Consider the following 19,913-nt stretch of genomic DNA (forward strand, 5'->3'; position numbering starts at 1 on the left):
ACACTGATTGGCAGCAACGGCTCTCTAGGGATCCAGGCAGCTGTCGATCCCTGCCCTACCTAGGACACAGAATCATAGAATGGCGGGTTCAAGAGGGACCCCCAAAAGCCATCGGGTCCAGCCCCCCAGCAATGCTGGAATCACAGTTAGGTAAAGGGTAAAGGGACCCCTGACCATTAGGTCCAGTCGTGGCCGACTCTGGGGTTGCGGTGCTCATCTCGCTTTATTGGCCGAGGGAGCTGGCATACAGCATCCGGGTCATGTGGCCAGCAGGACTAAGACGCTTCTGGCGAACCAGAGCAGCACACGGAAATGCCGCTTACCTTCCCGCTGGAGTGGTACCTATTTATCTACTTGCACTTTGACATGCTTTCGAACTGCTAGGTTGACAGGAACAGGGATCGAGCAACGGGAGCTCACCCCGTCGCGGGGGTTCGAACCACCAACCTTCTGATCAGCAAGTCCTAGGCTCTGTGGTTTAACTGACAGCACCACCCATGTCCCTTAACCACAGTTAGTAAAGGTAAAGGGACCCCTGACCATTAGGTCCAGTTGTGACTGACTCTGGGGTTGCGGCGCTCATCTCGCTTTATTGGCCGAGGGAGCCGGCGTACAGCTTCCGGGTCATGTGGGCAGCATGACAAAGCTGTTTCTGGTGAACCAGAGCAGCGCACGGAGCGGTACCTATTTATCTACTTGCACTGGTGTGCTTTCGAACTGCTAGGTTGGCAGGAGCAGGGACTGAGCAACAGGAGCTCACCCCATCATGGGGATTCGAACCGCCGACCTTCTGATCGGCAAGTCCTAGGCTCTGTGGTTTAACCCACAGCGCCACCCACGTCCCTTAATCATAGTTAACCACGTGCAATTTGTGACATTCTGTATGCAAAGCAGGTGCTCCACCTCTGAGCTGTGCTGTCCTTCTGGGAACCCGACCTAAGTCCCGCCCAGCTGACTCAGTTTGCATTTCTGCCTCACCTGAGCTCCAGAAATAGGAGGGAGCGGCAAAGACAGGATCCAAGCCGGGGAAATTGCAAAGGACCACAAACAGGTAAGGCTCCCTGCTGAATTTCAGGGGGTCTCTGCTCTAAACTGAGCATCTCTCTCTCTCTCTGTCTATAGCAATTAATTTTTTGTAGTTTTTCCCCCACACCGAAGCTCAGAGCGGGTTTGGATATGCTTTTGTCTCAGGCCTGAGTTGGGAAGCTGCCTTGTGCGGAGTCAAGCAGCAGGCAGCTTTCTGCTACCTGGAGATGCTGCCAGGAATCGCTACCGGCACCTTCCACTTGCAAATCGGTTCTGCCACTGAGCTGCTCTTGAAGGCTCTTAAAGACTAGCTGGCTGAGGCCTGGAGCTGTTGGCCCAGTGACAGAAGAGAAGGGAGCATGCCTGAGCATGTGCAGAGTGCTTTTCGTTCAGCCACCAAGGAGCAACCATTGGCAGCTCATGTTAACCCTAGGATTCAGACAAAGGGGGTCCAAGCTCAGATCTGCCTCTGTTTCCCCTCTGTAAAATGTGCCCTGGATTGGCTCTGTTCCAGGGGAACAGCGGGAAATAAATTATAATATAATATAATATAATATAATATAATATAATATAATATAATATAATATAATATAATATAATATAATATAATATAACTTTGTATGGCTGTGTCTCACACTGTCAACCTAGCCCAGTGCTGCCCACTCTGACCGGCAGCAGCGGTCTTTTAGCTTCGGGCCTTCTGCATGCCAGCTACATGTTCTGCCGTTGACCTGTTTCCTGAAAAGGCAGGTCCATGGGAAGCTCCCTTACACTGACTCAGACCCTTGGACCATCTAACCTAGTATTGCCAGCACTGACTGGCAGCAGCTCTGCAAGGTTTCTGCCCAGAGACCTTCCCAGTCCTACATGGAGATGCTGCTGGCAACTGAGACCTTCTGCATGCCGAGCAGGTGCTCTGCCACTGAGCTATGCCCCACATCTCATGCAAGAATCAATAAATATCCATGCATGTTTATGGGGCATCCCCAGGCAGGCCACATGCAGCTCAGTGCAATTTAGGGATCAGGAGTGATGAGCCCAGACCCAGGGCTGGAAAGGGGACCCCCAGACCTCTTTATACAGCCGCTAGAACTCACTCTAGCCACATCCCTTCTTGCCTGATGACTGCAAGTGAGGTCTAGCACCTTCTGTATGACCAAAGGTCCCCCTGCTTTGCTTAGTAAATGTAAAGGGACCCCTGACCATTAGGTCCAGTCGTGACCGACTCTGGGGTTGCGGCGCTCATCTCGCTTTATGCCGAGGGAGCCGGCGTACAGCTTCCGGGTCATGTGGCCAGCATGACTAAGCCGCTTCTGGCGAACCAGAGCAGCGCACGGAAACACCGTTTACCTTCCCGCCAGAGCGGTACCTATTTATCTACTTGCACTGGTGTGCTTTCGAACTGCTAGGTTGGCAGGAGCAGGGACCAAGCAACGGGAGCTCACCCCGTCGCGGGGATTCGAACTGCCGACCTTCTGATCGGCAAGTCCTAGGCTCTGTGGTTTAACCCACTACGCCATCCGCGTCCCTGCTTTGCTTACATCTTGTTTATTTCTGTATTTATCGCCTGCCAATTCCTTCCAGAAGCTCAAGGCAGCAGCCATGGTTCTCTGCCCCCACAACAACAACCCTGCAGGGTAGGCTAGGCTAAGAGAGTCACTGCAACTGGTCCCCAAGGCATACCCGCCAATATTTCTCCGATGAAAATAGGGACATCCTGTTCCATAATAATAACAGGTAAAATTTAAAGGACCCCTGAACGGTTAAGTCTAGTCAAAGGTGACAATGGGCTGGCAGCGCTCAGCTCGCTTTCAGGCCGAGGGAGCTGGGTCATGTGTCCAGCAAGACTAAACCGCTTCTGGCACAACGGGACACTGTGACGATTGCCAGAGTGCACAGAAACACCGTTTACCTTCCCGCCGGAGTGGTACCTATTTATCTACTTGCAGTGGTGTGCTTTCGAACTGCTCGGTTGGCAGGAGCTGGGACCGAGCAACGGGAGCTCACCCCGTCGCAGGGATTCGAACTGCCGACCTTCTGATCAGCAAGCCCAAGAGGCTCAGTGGTTTAGACCACAGTGCCACCCGCATCCCATAATAATAATAAGATCTGGTGAACAGAGCACAGCAGAGGCTATATTTTCTGAGAATCCTCCGGAAAAACAATCTCTCAAAGGACCTGTTGATGGCATTTTACCATTGTACTGTGGAGAGTGTATTAACTTATGGTCTGTGTGTGTGGTTTGGGAGCTGCATGGTCAGGGAAAAAACAATGCTGTCCAGGGTTGTAAAGACTGCAGAGAGAATAATTGGGTGCACTCTTCCCACCTTGGATCAAATCTATGCTTCCAGGTGCCCTAAGAAAGCGCAGGATACTGCACACCCCGGAAATGATCTCTTTCAGCTTCTTCCTTCTGGAAGAAGATACAGGGTTATAAAGACTAGGACTAGCCGCCTGAGAAACAGTTTCTACCCAAATGCGATTTTGGTTTTAAACGCAGTGTAAGGAGTCTCTATGGGAGTATATTGTATTTAAAAATGGTGTATCAGAGTTTTTAGGGAGCTATCCAGGTTGGGATAGCAGGCTTGCTGGGTTTTGAATGTTTTGTGTAGATTTTTCAGTTTCGTTGTTCTGTATGGGACAATGACAATAAAGATTATTGTATCATATCATAATAATAGTAATAATATTAACAATAATACTCTGCGCATCTTACTGTGTTATGCCAGCCACTCTGGGCGGCTTCCTACATAATAGAACATTAAACATTAAAAATAACCTTCCCTATACAGGGCTGCCTTCAGATGTCTTCTAAAGGTTGTACAGTTACATATTTCCTCGACTCGTGTGTGTGTGTGTCGCATAACTCCATACCCTCCAACATTTCTCCGATGAAAATAGGGACGTCCTAAGGAAAAGCGGGACATTCCAGGACTAAATCAGAAACCAGGACGGCTTCTGTAAATCCAGGACTGTCCCTTGAAAACAAGGATGCTTGTGAAGGTCTGGCAAGGTGACCCCCAGCGAGCGACTTCATGGCCAAGGGCGAGATTTGAACCCAGGTCTCTCCCAGGCCCTTGCCCCACTCCTTCTTTTGCCTGCAGATCAAGCAGCTTTTAAAGCCACAGGTGCCCGACTCAATTAGCAGGCAATTGCAGGGAGAGGAGAATGTTTCCCAGCCTCTCCCAGAATTATTATTTTTTCCAGCATGCCTCTGCTTTTCTCATTTCTCCTGGACGCTCCCGATTTTCAAATGCCCAGTTCGCGAGGGAAGGGCTTCTGTTGTTGTCTACAAAACAATGCAGGAAATGAATGTCTGTGGGGCGTTGGTTTTGGGAAAGGGTGTGGTGTTGTGGCTTGGGGGAAAAGAGCACAGGGATCCTTTTAGGGAAAGAGGCGGATTTAGGGGAGGGTGACCTGGGCGTGGAGCAACTATGATGGAGAATAGAAGGTGAGAGGCAGGGTGTTTGAATTTTGGCGTTGCCCAGGGCGCCACTGAAATTTGAGACCCCAAGGTCATGGGAGAAGTTTTCCTCCCTCTCTCGTATCGCTAGAACTGAAGCTGAAAGTTGGACGATTCGGGACAGAGGAAAGGAAAACTTTCTCTATGCAGCGTGAAGTCAGGCTGTGGAACTCTCTCCCACTGGAGGCAGTGATGGCCAGCAACAGCGGAGGATCTGCTATGAAACTAATGGAGCTTAAGCTTCAGGGGCCCTAATCCTGGAAGGGCCCCAGAAGCAAATTCTGCGCCTGTTGCTTAAAATGTTTGGGTCTAGTTGACCCCATTTGAGCTGCGCAACTCAAATCAGTTGGTTGATTTATTTATTTATTTATTTATTGTTTGATTATATCTACAACAATCAAAAAGCAATGACAAACCTAGACAGCATCTTAAAAAGTAGAGACATCACCTTGCCAACAAAGGTCTGTATAGTAAAAACTATGGTTTTCCCAGTAGTGATGTATGGAAGTGAGAGCTGGACCATAAAGAAGGCTGATTGCCGAAGAATTGATGCTTTTGAATTATGGTGCTGGAGGAGACTCTTGAGAGTCCCATGGACTGCAAGAAGATCAAACCGATTCATTTTTAAGGAAATCAGCCCTGAGTGCTCACTGGAAGGACAGATCCTGAAGCTGAGACTCCAATACTTTGGCCACCTCATGAGAAGAAAAGACTCCCTCGAAAAGACCCTGATGTTGGGAAAGATGGAGGGCACAAGGAGAAGGGGACGACAGAGGATGAGATGGTTGGACAGTGTTCTCAAAGCTTCCAACATGAGCTTGACCAAACTATGGGAGGCAGTGGAAGACAGGAGTGCCTGGCGTGCTCTGGTCCATGGGGTCACGGTGTCGGACACGACTAAATGACTAAACAACAACACAACGATCGAAAGGCTGAGAGTCAGTGGTACAGATGCTGTAAAGATTTGGTGATCAGTCGTAGAACAATTCCAATGAGTTTGATAACAGGGGTTACCCAGACCTCGTGGCTGGTTGAGAAGGTGCTCCCATAACAATTTGGGCCCCCGAAATCTTGGTGTGCTGCTGGCCACCAGTTTGGATGGCTTTAAAGGAGGATTAGATCTTGGGACTCAGCTACATGAGTTAAAAAAACCCATTTTGAATTCGTTATAAACATGCAACACCAGATGGCGATGGAGAGCAAGAAAAATTCTATGCAATTTTTACATAGCGTTTCCTCCCCTTTTGTCATAACGATTTAATTTCTGACTTACCGTATTTTCCGCTCTATAAGACGCACCAGACCACAAGACGCACCTAGTTTTTGGAGGAGGAAAACAAGAAAAAAAAATATTCTGAATCTCAGAAGCCAGAACAGCAAGAGGGATCGCTGCACAGTGAAAGCAGCGATCCCTCTTGCTGTTCTGGCTTCTGGGATAGCTGTGCAGCCTGCATTCGCTCCATAAGACGCACACACATTTCCCCTTACTTTTTAGGAGGGAAAAAGTGAGTCTTACAGAGCAAAAAATACGGTACTTATAGCAGTTTCCTCCCCTGTGTGTAGATCCACCCCGATTCATGGAGGGGAGGGCTGTGTATTGTTACTTGACAGTGGTTCTTCTCTGCCTCCACAGTTGGAAGCAGCAATGTTTCTGAATGCCAGTTGCTGGAAACTGCAGGAGGGAAGAGTTGTGTTCGAATCCTGCTTGCTGGTTTTCCACAGGTGATTGTTCAGCTGCTGTGAGAACAGGACTCGGCTCTAGGTGGGCCATTGGCCTGATCCGTCAGGCAGGCTCTTCTTATGTGCTCATATTCTTACGTGCAATTGTTTTGGAGCAGAAAGGGTGCCTTTTCTTGCATCAGTAGCTGGACTTCACAATTCTATGACCCTAGGATTTCGTTTTATGGGACGCGGGTGGCGCTGTGGGTAAAAGCCTCAGCGCCTAGGGCTTGCTGATCGAAAGGTCGGCGGTTCGAATCCCCGCAGCGGGGTGCGCTCCCGTTGTTCAGTCCCAGCACCTGCCAACCTAGCAGTTCGAAAGCACTCCCGGGTGCAAGTAGATAAATAGGGACCGCTTACTAGCGGGAAGGTAAACGGCGTTTCCATGTGCGGCTCTGGCTCGCCAGAGCAGCGATGTCACGCTGGCCACGTGACCCGGAAGTGTCTCCGGACAGCGCTGGCCCTCGGCCTCTTTGAGTGAGATGGGCGCACAACCCTAGAGTCTGTCAAGACTGGCCCGTACGGGCAGGGGTACCTTTACCTTTACCTTAGGATTTCGTTTAATTTTGTGGTTTAATTTCCCATTCAAATCTTTTCTGATGAAACGCAGCATCAAAGGATTTGAAATACGCAAGCAAACAGTGGGCTACTGCTTCACCAGCTGGGCCGGCAAATGCCTTGCGTCACCCGAGTCCTAATTCAGAGTTCAGGGGCCATCTAGTCCAACCCCCTGCTATGAAGGAATCATTATGCAAAGGCTGTTCCCATCTATCTCTGCATTACAAGGAGCATGTTGATGGGCTTGTAAATAAGCAATTTTTCCTGTGGTGACTGAGAGCCATTCCCCAGGCAAGGAAATCTATAAACCTTTTTCTTTTCTGATTTATTTTAGCTTGCAGTCGATTAATGTGATCTATACGTGATCTTCTAGGATATTCCTTTTTTCATTTCTTGTTGAAGCCTTAATAATAATAATAATTCTGGACTTATTTGAAAACTTGCAGTCATTGCTACATTATTTTTGTGCATTCCTGATAGCAGGCCCTCTCCTTTGAATCTTATGTCGCCATGACCTTTTGGTTAAAGCAATAAGCTGGCTTGCTCATCAGTCCAAGAACCTTGGCTTTCCTTTTAAACAAAGCAGAACGCAGAGTTTCTCAACCTCATGTTCACAATGTCTACTGAAATCTCTGGCGCATATGTGTGAGGACCAGGAAACCGAATTACACAGGGTTTGACTTTTGATCCATCCGGCTCAGTATTTCCTACTCCAGCCGGCAGCAGCCATGCAGGATCTCAGGCAAGATGTCTTTCCCAGCCCTACATGTTGACAATGGGGACTGAAAATGAAACCTGCTGTATGCTAAGCAGAAAACAAATAAAAATCCTAGTCCTCATGGTTCTGGGGAAAAAGGGCTGATTTAAACAGAAACATACGAAGATGCATTGTAACAAGTCAGGGGGCTATGTAATGTCTGCACTGACTGGCAGCAGCTCCCATGGGTTCCAGGCAGGGAACATGCCCTGGAGATAGATGCCTGAGACTGAACCTGCAGCCTTCTGCATGTATTATATTATTATTATTATTATTATTACATGCCCATCTGGCTGGGTTTCCCCAGCCACTCTGGGCGGCTCCAGACAGAATATTAAAAACACAATAAAACATCAAACATTAAAAACTTTCTTAAACAGGGTTGCCTTCAGATGTCTTCTATAAGTCAGATAGTTGTTTATTTCCTTGACATCTGGTGGGAGGGCATTCTGCAGGTTGGGCGCCACTACTGAGAAGACCTTATGCTTGGTTCCCTGTAATTTGGCTTCTTGCAGCGAGCAAACTGCCAGAAGGCCCTCGGGACTGGACCTTAGTGTCCGGGCGTAACGATGGGGTGGAGACGCTCCTTCAGGTATGCAGGGCTAAAAGTCATTTAGGGCGTTAAAGGTCAGCACCGACACATTGAACAGTGCTCAGAAATGTACCCCTGAGCTATGGCTCTTCCATAGAGCTGTCCTATGCGCACACTTCCTTGATATTCTCATTGATTTCGGCGGTAACAATTTATTTTGTTTTTCTTGGCACCTATTTTGGATTTCCATTTTGGGTTGTAGTGGGCTGGTGGAAACGAGACACACAAGGGAACCTCAGCTGCATGGAAAATAGCCGGGAGCCCTGACTTGACGGAAAAAGGTTGCACAAAGCGAGTTCAACAAAAGTTCCTTTAAATGCCGAAACCAACCAGCTTGTTATAACCAGGCATGTTGTTGCGTAAGGTCTCGGTGGGATCCGGATAGGGCTGTTGATCTGGCTTGCCCGGTTCGTCTTCCCAGCTTCTGATGGCAAAACAGCTTATGATTGTTGACAGTCGGGGATTGAGGAAGATTTAAGTGCCAGATTTTAGTGGGGATGTCCTTGTAATTTGGGGTAGGGCAGGGGAGACCAAAGGTGTGTCCTCTGATCTCCCGTCCTGAGTCAGCATCTTGTAGCTCAATACTGCCTGCATTGGCTGGCAGCAACAGCTCTCTAGGATCCCCCCCCCAGCCCTGCCTGTAAATGTTGCTGGGGATTGAACCCAGGGCCTTCTGGATGCAAAGCAGGCGCTCTACCAGAGAAGAATGGCAGATCAAGTTGATGGATTATGGAGAAATGGCTAAAATGACCCAAAGAGTCAGAAATTAGGAAGACCAAAATTTTAATCTCTATCTATCTATATCTATCTATCTATATCTATATATCTATATATCAATCTATCAATCTATCTATCTATCAATAATCTATCTATCTGTCTATCTATCTATCCATCCATCTATCTATATCTATATCTAATCTATGTCTATATCTATATATCAATCTATCAATCTATCAATCTATCAATCTATCAATCTATCTATCAATCATCTATCTATCTATCTATCATCTATCTATCTATCTATCTATCTATCTATCTATCTATCTATCTATCTATCATCTCTCTCTCTCTCTCTCTCTCTCTCTCTCTCTATCATCTATCTATAATCTATAATCTATCTATCATCTATCATCTATCTATCTATCTATCTATCTATCATCTATCTATCTATCTATCATCTATCTATCATCTATCTATCATCTATCTATCATCTATCTATCATCTATCTATCTATCTATCTATCATCTATCTATCTATCTATCTATCTATCATCTATCTCTATCTATCTATCATCTATCTATCATCTATCTATCTATCTATCTATCTATCATCATCTATCTATCTATCTTTCATCATCTTCATCATCTATAAAGCAATGCAGCTGCTCTATTATGGAGCTATGGTGCTTTGCTTAAAAGGAGAACAAGATCCCAGTCCTCATTCTATGCTTTCTCAAGGCCAGAGTTCAGGGATGATGGGAGTTGTAGTCCAACAACATCTGGGGACCCACAGGTTGAGAAACACTGACCTAAAGGAAGCGTGCCAATTCTCCACTTGATTCTGTCTTATTTCATTTATTTTCTTTCAGAAAGTGGTGGACTCTCCTTCCTTGCAGGTTCTTAAGGAGAGGCTGGATGGCTGTCTGCCATGGATGCTGTACAGTGGTACCTCAGGTTACATACGCTTCAGGTTACATATGCTTCAGGTTACAGACTCCGCTAATCCAGAAATAGGGTTAAGAACAGTTTCAGGTTAAGTACAGACCTCCGGAACGAATTAAGTACTTAACCTGAGGCACCGCTGTATTTGCAGTTCCTGCATTTCAGGGGGTTGGACTGGATGACCTTTGGTGTCCCTTCCAACTCTACAATCCTATGATTCTGTACTGCCTCCCCTCCTCCCTTCCACCCCTGCCTTGCCACTCTGACAGTCTCAGTTGCTTAACACAGACTTCCAGCAAGCGTAATCCACCTATTGGGTTGCTCAGGTCGGGCTATCTGATCAAGGAAGTGCCTCAAATCCCCATTGATCTTTCCCTTGACGGATTTTTACTTTTTTATTTTTTTTAAAAGCAAATTAAAAATCTATATCGCAGCTCTTTTTGCAGCTAATACCAAGAACGCACGGTGGCATTTTAAGAAATAAAACCCAGATAATCTTAGCACACCTGCTTTTAAAGATGAAATGACAGGTTTGGGAAGGAGACAGTCACTACGTGTCAGAAAGGAGCTTAAGACTTGGCTGGGTGTTGCTGGTGGATAAGGGAAGAAGGGATTGGAGAGAGAGAGAGAAAGAGAGAGAGAGAGATGGGGAATTCTGTTCTTACCCACAAGATTTCTCTCTCTAAGAAGGTACCTAAAGTGCTCCCACCTAAAATGGGACAGAGTCCGAGTTGCCTAGCATAGATATATTTGATCCAGACATACCGTATTTTTCGCTCTATAGGACGCAACTGACCATAGGACGCACCTTGTTTTAGAGGGGGAGAAGAAGGGAAAAAAATTTCTCTCCCTCTCTGCACAGCGCCCTTTCAGCGAAGCGGCAGGAGAAATGGAGACCCTTCCATTTCTCCTCCCGCTTGGCTGAAGGGGTGATGTGCAGCTCTCCCTCTCTGCTGAAGCCGGGAGAGTCTTGCTCTCCCAGCTTCAGCAAAAGGAACCCGAAGCCTCTGGCTATCCCTGAAGCCTTCGGAGCGCAGTGCAAGTTCCCGCTGCGCTATCCAGGCTTCAGCGAAAGCAACGAGAAGCCTCCGGAGTGGTCCCTCTGCGCTTCAGAGGCTTTGCATTGCTATCGTTGAAGCCAAGGAGCCTGCATTCGCTCCATAGGACGCTGTGATGGCCTGGGATTCCGATTCGGAGGATGAAACAGAGGAATCCCGGCCTGCACAGGAGTCCCCGCCTCCAGGGCCGGCTGAACTGGGGCCAGGCCTAGATGCTGAAGAGCCTGCACCTGTGGCAGTGCATCAGGAGCTGGCCCCAGGTGAAGCCCTTCTGGCCCCAGAGAGGCTTGACGACTCAGTGGCCACAGGTGAGCCTCCTCCAGGGCCCAGTAACCCTTCGGCCTCTCCTGATCTGCAGAGGTTTAGAGCAGAGAGGCGAAGGGAACTGGTTGCCCCCAGGAGGAGTGCTCGCCTTAAGGCCAGAGGAGGCGGGGCTCCTGGGGGCCGGGACCGCCCCTGGCCTTAGAAGAGGATAAAAGCCCAGTCAGCCCGGCCCCAGGTTGCGGGAGCAACGTCGTTGTTGGCTTCGGACCTTCCAGCGTTCTTGATCCCTGCTCGGCCTCCTGTTCCTGACTATCCGGTACTCCTGTTCCCTGCTCGGCCTCCTGTTCCCGACCATCCGGTGTTCCTGTTCCCTGCACAGCCTCCTGTTCCAGCGTTCCTGTTCACCGCCCGGCACTCTGCCTCGGACCTTGCCCCTCTTCGTGTGGACTTTGCTACACCCAAGGTACCTTACCCCCGGGACCAGCACAGTTTGCTCCCGCCACCTCCCGCACTCCCCCTTCGTCGGGGTGCGTTCGGGAAGAGCCAGAGGCCATGGCTGAACAGGCGGCTGCACTGGTGGCTTTGGCCCAGGAGAACCAGGCCTTGTCTCACACCGTGCAGCAGCTCAGTGACGCGGTTGAGGCACTTCAGCAACGCTTGGAAGCCCTACCGGCTTCTGGGGCCGACGCCCCGGCTCCGGGCAAGTACCCAGTGGCTTTGCCTGAGAAATTTGATGGAGCCCCGGCCAGCTTTCCCATGTTCCTGGCCCAGGCCAAACTGTATATTCAGGGGCGAGCCCGGAACTTTCCTGACGACCGTACCAAGGTGCACTTTTTGATTAGCTTGTTAAAGGACCAGGCGGCCAAGTGGGCGTTGCCGCTACTCAGGCAAGACTCCCCCTTGCTGGCAGACTATACGGGGTTTTGCAATCGTTTGGAGGCCGCGTTCGGCAACCCCCAGAAAGAGAGTCAAGCCAACCGGGCGATTCGGCATTTGAAACAGGGCAAGTCCACGGTGGCCACATATACCACGGAGTTCCGGCTGTTGGCACAGGACTTGACCTGGAATGACTCGGCACTGCGGGACCAGTATCTCGAAGGGCTTTCGGACGAGGTACTGGACCAGTTGGCCACAATGGAACGCCCCACCACGCTGGACACTCTCATTCAACGGAGTCTACAAATAGGCGACCGGTTGGAGGATCGTCGTCAGGCCCGGGGTCGCCGACACTTCCAGTTCACGGCACCAGCTTTTTCCGGCAGCCCCACGGTCACAACTGATTTAACGGAGGAGCCTATGCAGCTCGGGGCAGTGCGGCCACGCCTTTCCCCCGCAGAGAAGGCGCGGCGTCGGGATGGAAATCTCTGTCTTTACTGTGGCGGAAGTGGACACTTCGCTCGGTCCTGCCCTGAGAAACGCCAGCCGCAGGGAAACCGCCAACCCCAGTAGCTGATGGCCCTAGCTACCGGGGGTCCCAAACCGTACAGAATGGGCCCGCACCAATGGACTTGCAACATCTTATGGTTTCGGTACGTTTATACCCTCCAGGTGGGCCCTGGATCCTCACCCATGCTTTGGTAGATTCAGGGGCAACCCGCTCCTATATGGACGCTGCTTTTGCCGCCCATCATCAGGTGCCACTTCGGAACAAGCCAGTACCGGTCCAGGTGGAAGCGATTGACGGACGACTTCTGCGTTCAGGTGCCGTTACTCAGGAGACCCAGCCTCTGGTCCTGTGTCTCCAGCAGCACCGGGAGTTGCGAACTTTGGACATTGCCTCTATGCCCCGCTTCCCCCTGGTGCTCGGGATGGACTGGCTGGAGGCCCACAACGTTCAGATTGACTGGGTCAAACGGACCGTGCACTTCCCAGACCCATGTTCCCATGCTCAATCCGGAACGCTGGCGGCCGCGCCCTCAGAGGAGGCAGCACCCACGCTCCCAGCCGTGTACCAGGACTACCAGGACGTGTTCGAGGAACGGGGGGCAGACCAGCTGCCGCCGCATCGGCCTTTTGACTGCGGCATAGACCTCCAACCCGGAGCGCCTTTACCAGTGAGTCGCTTATATTCCCTAACAGAGCCAGAGCGCGAGGCTTTGCAGGACTTCTTGCGCAAGAACCTGGAGCGTGGGTTCATTAGGCCTTCCACCTCGCCCACCGCGGCGCCGGTGCTTTTTGTTAAGAAGAAATGTGGGGAACTCCGCCCTTGCCATGATTACCGAGCCCTGAACAAAATTACCGTCCCAGACCGGTACCCCTTGCCCCTTATCTCGGAGCTGCTGGAGCGGGTGCAAGGGGCACAGGTGTTCACCAAGCTGGACCTCCGGGGGGCCTACAACTTGATTCGGATCCGAGCCGGGGATGAGTGGAAGACAGCGTTTGGGACCCGGTACGGGCAGTTCGAATATTTGGTTATGCCTTTCGGTTTGTGCAACGCGCCTGCTGTGTTTCAACGCTACATCAACCACGTGTTTCAGGACCTGTTAGACAAGTACGTGGTGGTGTATTTGGATGACATACTGATTTACTCCCGTGACCCGGCTCGCCATGAGGGACATGTCCGGACCGTGCTGCAGCGCTTGCGTGAGCACCGTTTGTACGCAAAGCTCAGCAAGTGCGAGTTCCATCAGCGGACTGTGGACTTCCTTGGTCACCGGCTCTCTCCAGATGGGGTGCAAATGGACCCGGGGAAGGTGACAGCGGTTCAAGAATGGGCGGCACCCCGGAACCGCAAGGACCTACAGCGTTTCCTGGGGTTCGCCAATTACTACCGGACCTTCATCGCTGATTATGCTCATCGCACCACCCCGTTGACCCGGCTACTGCGCCCAAAGACGCCGTTTTCCTGGGACAAGGAGGCAGAGGAGGCGTTTCAGGGGTTGAAGGCCTGTTTCCAGAGGGCACCAATCTTACAACATCCTGACCCCTCTCGACCCTTTGTGGTGGAGACCGACGCTTCCAGTACGGCTCTCGGTGCCGTCTTGTCTCAACAGATTGGTCCTGAAGCGCCACTCTTACCCTGTGCCTTCTATTCCCGCCAGCTCCTACCAGCGGAGCGTAACTATACTGTGTGGGAGCGGGAACTACTGGCCATCAAGGTAGCCTTTGAGGTCTGGCGCCACCATCTTGAGGGGGCACGACATCCGGTGGAGGTGAGAACCGACCACCGGAACCTGGAGTACCTCCAGACCACCCGCAAGCTGAACCAAAGACAGATCCGGTGGGCGTTGTTCTTTTCCCGGTTCCAGTTCCGGATCCGCTACATCCCTAGCTCTCAGAATCAGAAGGCGGATGCCCTGTCCCGGAAACCTGACGACAACGCAGACACGGTACAGCAAGCAGAACCCACCACGATCCTACCTCCGGCTGCATTCCTGGCCACCCAGGAGGCGCAGCCACTGCAGGTTCGGGTGCGGGAACAGCAGCGGGTCGACGCTTGGGCCCAGGAACGACTCCGGGAGCTGGCTGAAGGGTCCAGCCCACAGTATCCGGGGCTGGTCCTGCATCAGGGCCTTCTGCTGCACCACGGTCGTTTGTACATCCCGCCAGGGCCACTACGGCTGGAGGTTCTCCGGATGGCCCATGATGCCCCAGCAGCGGGGCACTTTGGACGGTATCGGACCACCCATCTGGTCAGTCGAGAGTTTTGGTGGCCCCGCCTGAAGGCTGACGTGGCTCGCTACGTTGCTGGTTGTGATGTCTGCCGGCGCGCCAAGGGACCTACCGGGCGACCCCCCGGCCTACTTCAGCCATTGCCAGTTCCACCGCACCCTTGGCACACGGTTTCGTTGGACTTTGTAGTGGACTTACCCTCGTCTCGTGGCTGTACCTGCCTTCTGGTTTTCTCCGACCATTTCACCAAGATGGTGCACTGCGCTCCCTGTCCATCTGTACCCACAGCCAAGGAAACTGCTCAGCTGTACCTTCAGCATGTCTTCCGCCTGCATGGCCTACCTGAGCGCGTGGTGTCCGACCGGGGCGTTCAGTTCACATCCCGGTTCTGGCAAGCACTACACCGGACCCTCGGGACGGAGGTCTGCCTCTCGTCAGCCTACCACCCACAGACCGATGGCCAGACGGAACGGGCGAACGCGGTGCTGGAGCAGTACCTCCGGTGTTACTGCAGCTACCAGCAGGATGACTGGGTCGACCACCTGGCATTGGCGGAGTTCGCCTACAATAACGCGGTGAATGCGTCCACCCAGCAGACCCCGTTCCAGGCCAGTTATGGTTATCATCCACGGCTGTTTCCAGAGGTGCTGCCGACATCCGCAGTCCCGGCGGTGACGGAGTGGCTTCAAGAGCTCCAGTCCCAGCAACAGCTTTTGGTGGAGCAACTGCACCAGGCCAAGGAAGCGTACAAGGCCCAGGCCGACCGCCACCGCCAGGTGGGGCCGGAACTTCGCGTCGGTGACCTGGTTTGGCTCTCCACTCGCCACCTCCACCCCTCTCGACCTTCGCGGAAGTTGGACGCCCGCTTCACCGGCCCGTTCCCTATCGTAGACCAAGTCTCTCCTGTGGCATTTCGTCTCCGGTTACCCGCAACCCTGAAGGTTCACCCGGTCTTCCACAGGTCCCTTTTGAGTCCGGTGGCCCCACCCGACGAGTTCCACCCGAACCGTCCCCGACCGCAGCCAGTGTTGGTTCGGGGAGAGCCTGAGTACGAGGTGGAACGCATCCTGGACTCCCGATACCGCAGGGGGAAGCTGCAGTATCTCATTGACTGGAAGGGGTACGGACCGGAGGACCGTTCCTGGGAACCAGCGGCCAACGTCCACGCACCTGCCTGCCTCCGAGAGTTCCATGCGACGTACCCCGGCAAGCCGGGTCCGGACCCTCGGTTGAGGGGGGGGCCTGGGAGGGGGGATGGTGTGATGGCCTGGGATTCCGATTCGGAGGATGAAACAGAGGAATCCCGGCCTGCACAGGAGTCCCCGCCTCCAGGGCCGGCTGAACTGGGGCCAGGCCTAGATGCTGAAGAGCCTGCACCTGTGGCAGTGCATCAGGAGCTGGCCCCAGGTGAAGCCCTTCTGGCCCCAGAGAGGCTTGACGACTCAGTGGCCACAGGTGAGCCTCCTCCAGGGCCCAGTAACCCTTCGGCCTCTCCTGATCTGCAGAGGTTTAGAGCAGAGAGGCGAAGGGAACTGGTTGCCCCCAGGAGGAGTGCTCGCCTTAAGGCCAGAGGAGGCGGGGCTCCTGGGGGCCGGGACCGCCCCTGGCCTTAGAAGAGGATAAAAGCCCAGTCAGCCCGGCCCCAGGTTGCGGGAGCAACGTCGTTGTTGGCTTCGGACCTTCCAGCGTTCTTGATCCCTGCTCGGCCTCCTGTTCCTGACTATCCGGTACTCCTGTTCCCTGCTCGGCCTCCTGTTCCCGACCATCCGGTGTTCCTGTTCCCTGCACAGCCTCCTGTTCCAGCGTTCCTGTTCACCGCCCGGCACTCTGCCTCGGACCTTGCCCCTCTTCGTGTGGACTTTGCTACACCCAAGGTACCTTACCCCCGGGACCAGCACAGACGCACACACATTTCCCCTTAATTTTTGGAGGGGGAAAAGTGCGTCCTATAGAGCGAAAAATATGGCATTTCATCCAGTTTCTCTGCTGCCTTGCGGGGTCTCTTCGGGAGAAGAAAAGGACAAGGAGCAAAATTTCCACAAATCTGGAACGGATGGCGCCTTGTATGCCTCCTTCCAGCAACTCCTGCCACCAAGCTGCTGCCAAACACATTGCTCTGTTTTCCTTTGGACCCAGTGGCGTAGCTACAGAAGCAGCTCTGGTGCCCAGGGCGGCACCCGCTGCCTCCCCTTCGGCTGTAGGGTGGCTGAAGGGGAGGTGGCAGGCAGACGCAAGCCCAACACTGCTGTTTTGGGTAGCACGGAGCCTGCAGGCACCTGAGCCGTTGCGTCACTCACATGAGAGACATGTGGCTCGGGCACACTGCAGGTCAGGCCCCACGGTAAGTGCCACCCTCTGCAGTGTGGCACCCAGTGCCCCCCCAGCTAAGGCCAAAAAAAGAGGTAAAGGTAAAGGACCCCTGGACAATTAAGTCCAGTCAAAGGCGACTATGGGGTTGCAGCGCTCATCTCGCTTTCGGGTCGAGGAAGCCAGCGTTTGTCCACAGACAGCTTTCCAGGTCATGTGGCCAAGAGGACTAAACTGCAATGAGATACCATGACGGAAGCCAGAGTGCATGCAAATGCTGTTTACTTTCCCGCCGGAGTGGTACCTATTTATCTACTTGCGCTGTCATGCTTTCGAACTGCTGGGTTGGCAGGAGCTGGGACAGAGGAACGGGAGCTTGCTCTGTCGCGGGGATTCGAACCGCCGACCTTCTGATCAGCAAGCCCAAGAAGCTCAGTGGTTTAGACCACAGCGCCACCCACGTCCCTCTCCCCAGCTACGCCTCTGTTTGGACCCATCAAAAAGGCCAAGAACAGGATTTTGTCATCTGGGCACCCAAAGACCTCCTTGCACACCACCCAGGCTTGCTCCCGGGGGGAGGTTGCTTGTGTGCTCTTTGACTACAGCCCTGGAGGCTGTAGTGTACTCCAATGTTTCTCGAGACAGACGTACGCCAAAAGTGCATTTCCTGAGTTTTTGCATATTGCAAAAGAGGAAATCCATTGTGCAATCATACCAATCAATTTTGCATTGATTTATGCCATAAGATTTATTCCCCACTTGGTTGTATATCTGAAGGAGCGTCTCCACCCCCATCGTTCTGCCCGGACACTGAGGTCCAGCTCCGAGGGCCTTCTGGCGGTTCCCTCACTGCGAGAGGCCAAGTTACAGGGAACCAGGCAGAGGGCCTTCTCAGTAGTGGCGCCCACCCTGTGGAACGCCCTCCCATCAGATGTCAAAGAGAAAAACAACTACGGTACCTGACATTCAGAAGACATCTGAAGGGAAGTTTTTAATATGTGACATTTTAGTGTATTTTTCATCTTTGTTGGAAGCCGCCCAGAGTGGCTGGGGAAACCCAGCCAGATGTGCGGGGTACAAATAAATTATTATTATTATTATTATTATTATTATTATTATTATTACTGTAACAGGAAACCTCAAAGCGGTTTACAAAGTTATCAATGAAAACAGTGAAGGAAAAAAGAAGGCAACTTCTTTTTTCTCAGTTTGGTGGGATTTTATTGAATACATAGAAAATTTACATTTGTCTCTTCCACAAGCTTCTCGGGGAATTTGAGATAAGTAACGTTGAAGTGGTTGAGAATTTTTATTGACATAATATAAAGCTTTTGGCTCTTGCTGCTCCTAGGCTTATATTTCTGTACATCTTGCAAGTTTGGTGTGTTACACACTCCTCATTTCTTATGGCAGTACGCTCTGCTTAACTACAGTCGTACCTTAGTACTCAAACAACTTGGAACCCAAATACTGCAAACCCGGAAGTAAGTGTTCAGGTTTGCGAACTTTTTTCGGAAGCCGAACATGCTCCGTTTTGAGTGTTATGCTGAGGTCTGTCTGTTTTTGCTATTTATTTTGTATTTTTGTGGCTCTTTTTTTTGTTTTTGTGACTGTGTGGAACCCAGTTCAGCTACTGATTGATTGACTGCGTGCCTCCAGTACATTGTTTATTGCTTTCATTTTATGGATCAATGGTCTTGTTGGATAGTAAAATTCATGTTAAATTGCTGTTTTAGGGGTAATAACGATTGAAGAACCAATAGTAAGTGTAAAAGAAGGATTAGAAGAGATTGAACAATTTGGGAAAGTGGCAGGGTTCAAACTAAATAAGAAGAAAACCAAAATAATTGCGAAAAATATGGAGCAAAGTACCATAGAAGCAATGCAACAACAAACAGAGATAGAGGTGGTTAAAAAGGTAAAATGTTTAGGAATTTGGTTACCTCCTAAAAACATTGATTTATTTCAGAACAATTATATACTGGTATGGAACGGGATAAGGAAAGATCTGGAGGTGTGGGGCTGCATTTTGCATTACTTTCTATGGGAAAGCGTGGCTTGGTTTTGGAACACTTTGGTTTTGGAACAGACTTCCGGAATGGATTAAGTTTGAGAACCAAGGTACCACTGTATTGGTATCTTATCGCAAATATCTGGAAAATCAGCCTCATCATATCTCCTCATGAATATGACATCCCACGCCAGCTTTGGTTTGGCGGGGGTTTTGTGTGTTAGTCTCATGAACTGCTATTCTGTTAGCTGGGTTGTATGGATAAAATTCAATAAAAATACTTTTAAAATTATTTAAAATAATAAAAAATAACAATAAAAAGTAATATTTGAAAGATATGTGATTTTAAGTTGTTTCAAACTATTTGAAAATGGTTGCAGCCCACTCAAGTACCTTAGGGCTAAGAGCAGGCAATTAATAATCACAGTAGCAATAATAATATTATTGTGTTTTTCCTAATATATGCATTTTCAAACGCAACTTCACCTCATTTTGGTATGCAATGCACACTCTTTGTGTGTGTGTGTGTGTGTGTGTGTGTGTGCGCGCAAAGCAATTATTCCAAACCTTTTTCATGCTATTTTCCCTAATCCATGTATTTTTGCACACTTTTCACCCCAGTGCTTTAGACGCATTTCTAGGCCAGAGTACTGCATTGCAAAATTAAGAGGCTTGTGGATTTTCAAGGGTGCATTGAAAGGTTTTGCAGGGTTTTCTTTTTTTTTGTTTGCAGTGAAAACCCCATGTTTTTCCAGCGGCCCACAAAACCAGTAATCGATACATCAAACATGGGGTTCGTACTTAACATTAACATTGTTCTGATGAAAATAGGGAGGTCTTGTATAATAATAATAATAATAATAATAATAATAATAATAATAACAC

The 19,913-nt window shown here is 50.7% G+C and overlaps 1 protein-coding gene across 2 annotated transcripts in view; it reads left to right on the top strand.

Moving 5' to 3' along the window:
* Positions 1-991: 991 nt before the first annotated feature.
* Positions 992-19,913, top strand: part of ARHGEF10L (Rho guanine nucleotide exchange factor 10 like) — a 154,708-nt gene continuing 135,786 nt past the window's right edge. For both annotated transcript variants that reach the window (XM_083453691.1, XM_083453697.1), the window contains exon 1: positions 992-1,051. The gene's annotated coding sequence lies outside the window, so the exon portion shown is untranslated. The remainder of the gene's footprint in view (positions 1,052-19,913) is intronic.

This window comes from Podarcis tiliguerta (assembly GCF_965153285.1).
Source record: "Podarcis tiliguerta genome assembly, chromosome: 8".
In the NCBI taxonomy this organism is placed as follows: Eukaryota; Metazoa; Chordata; class Lepidosauria; order Squamata; family Lacertidae; genus Podarcis; species Podarcis tiliguerta.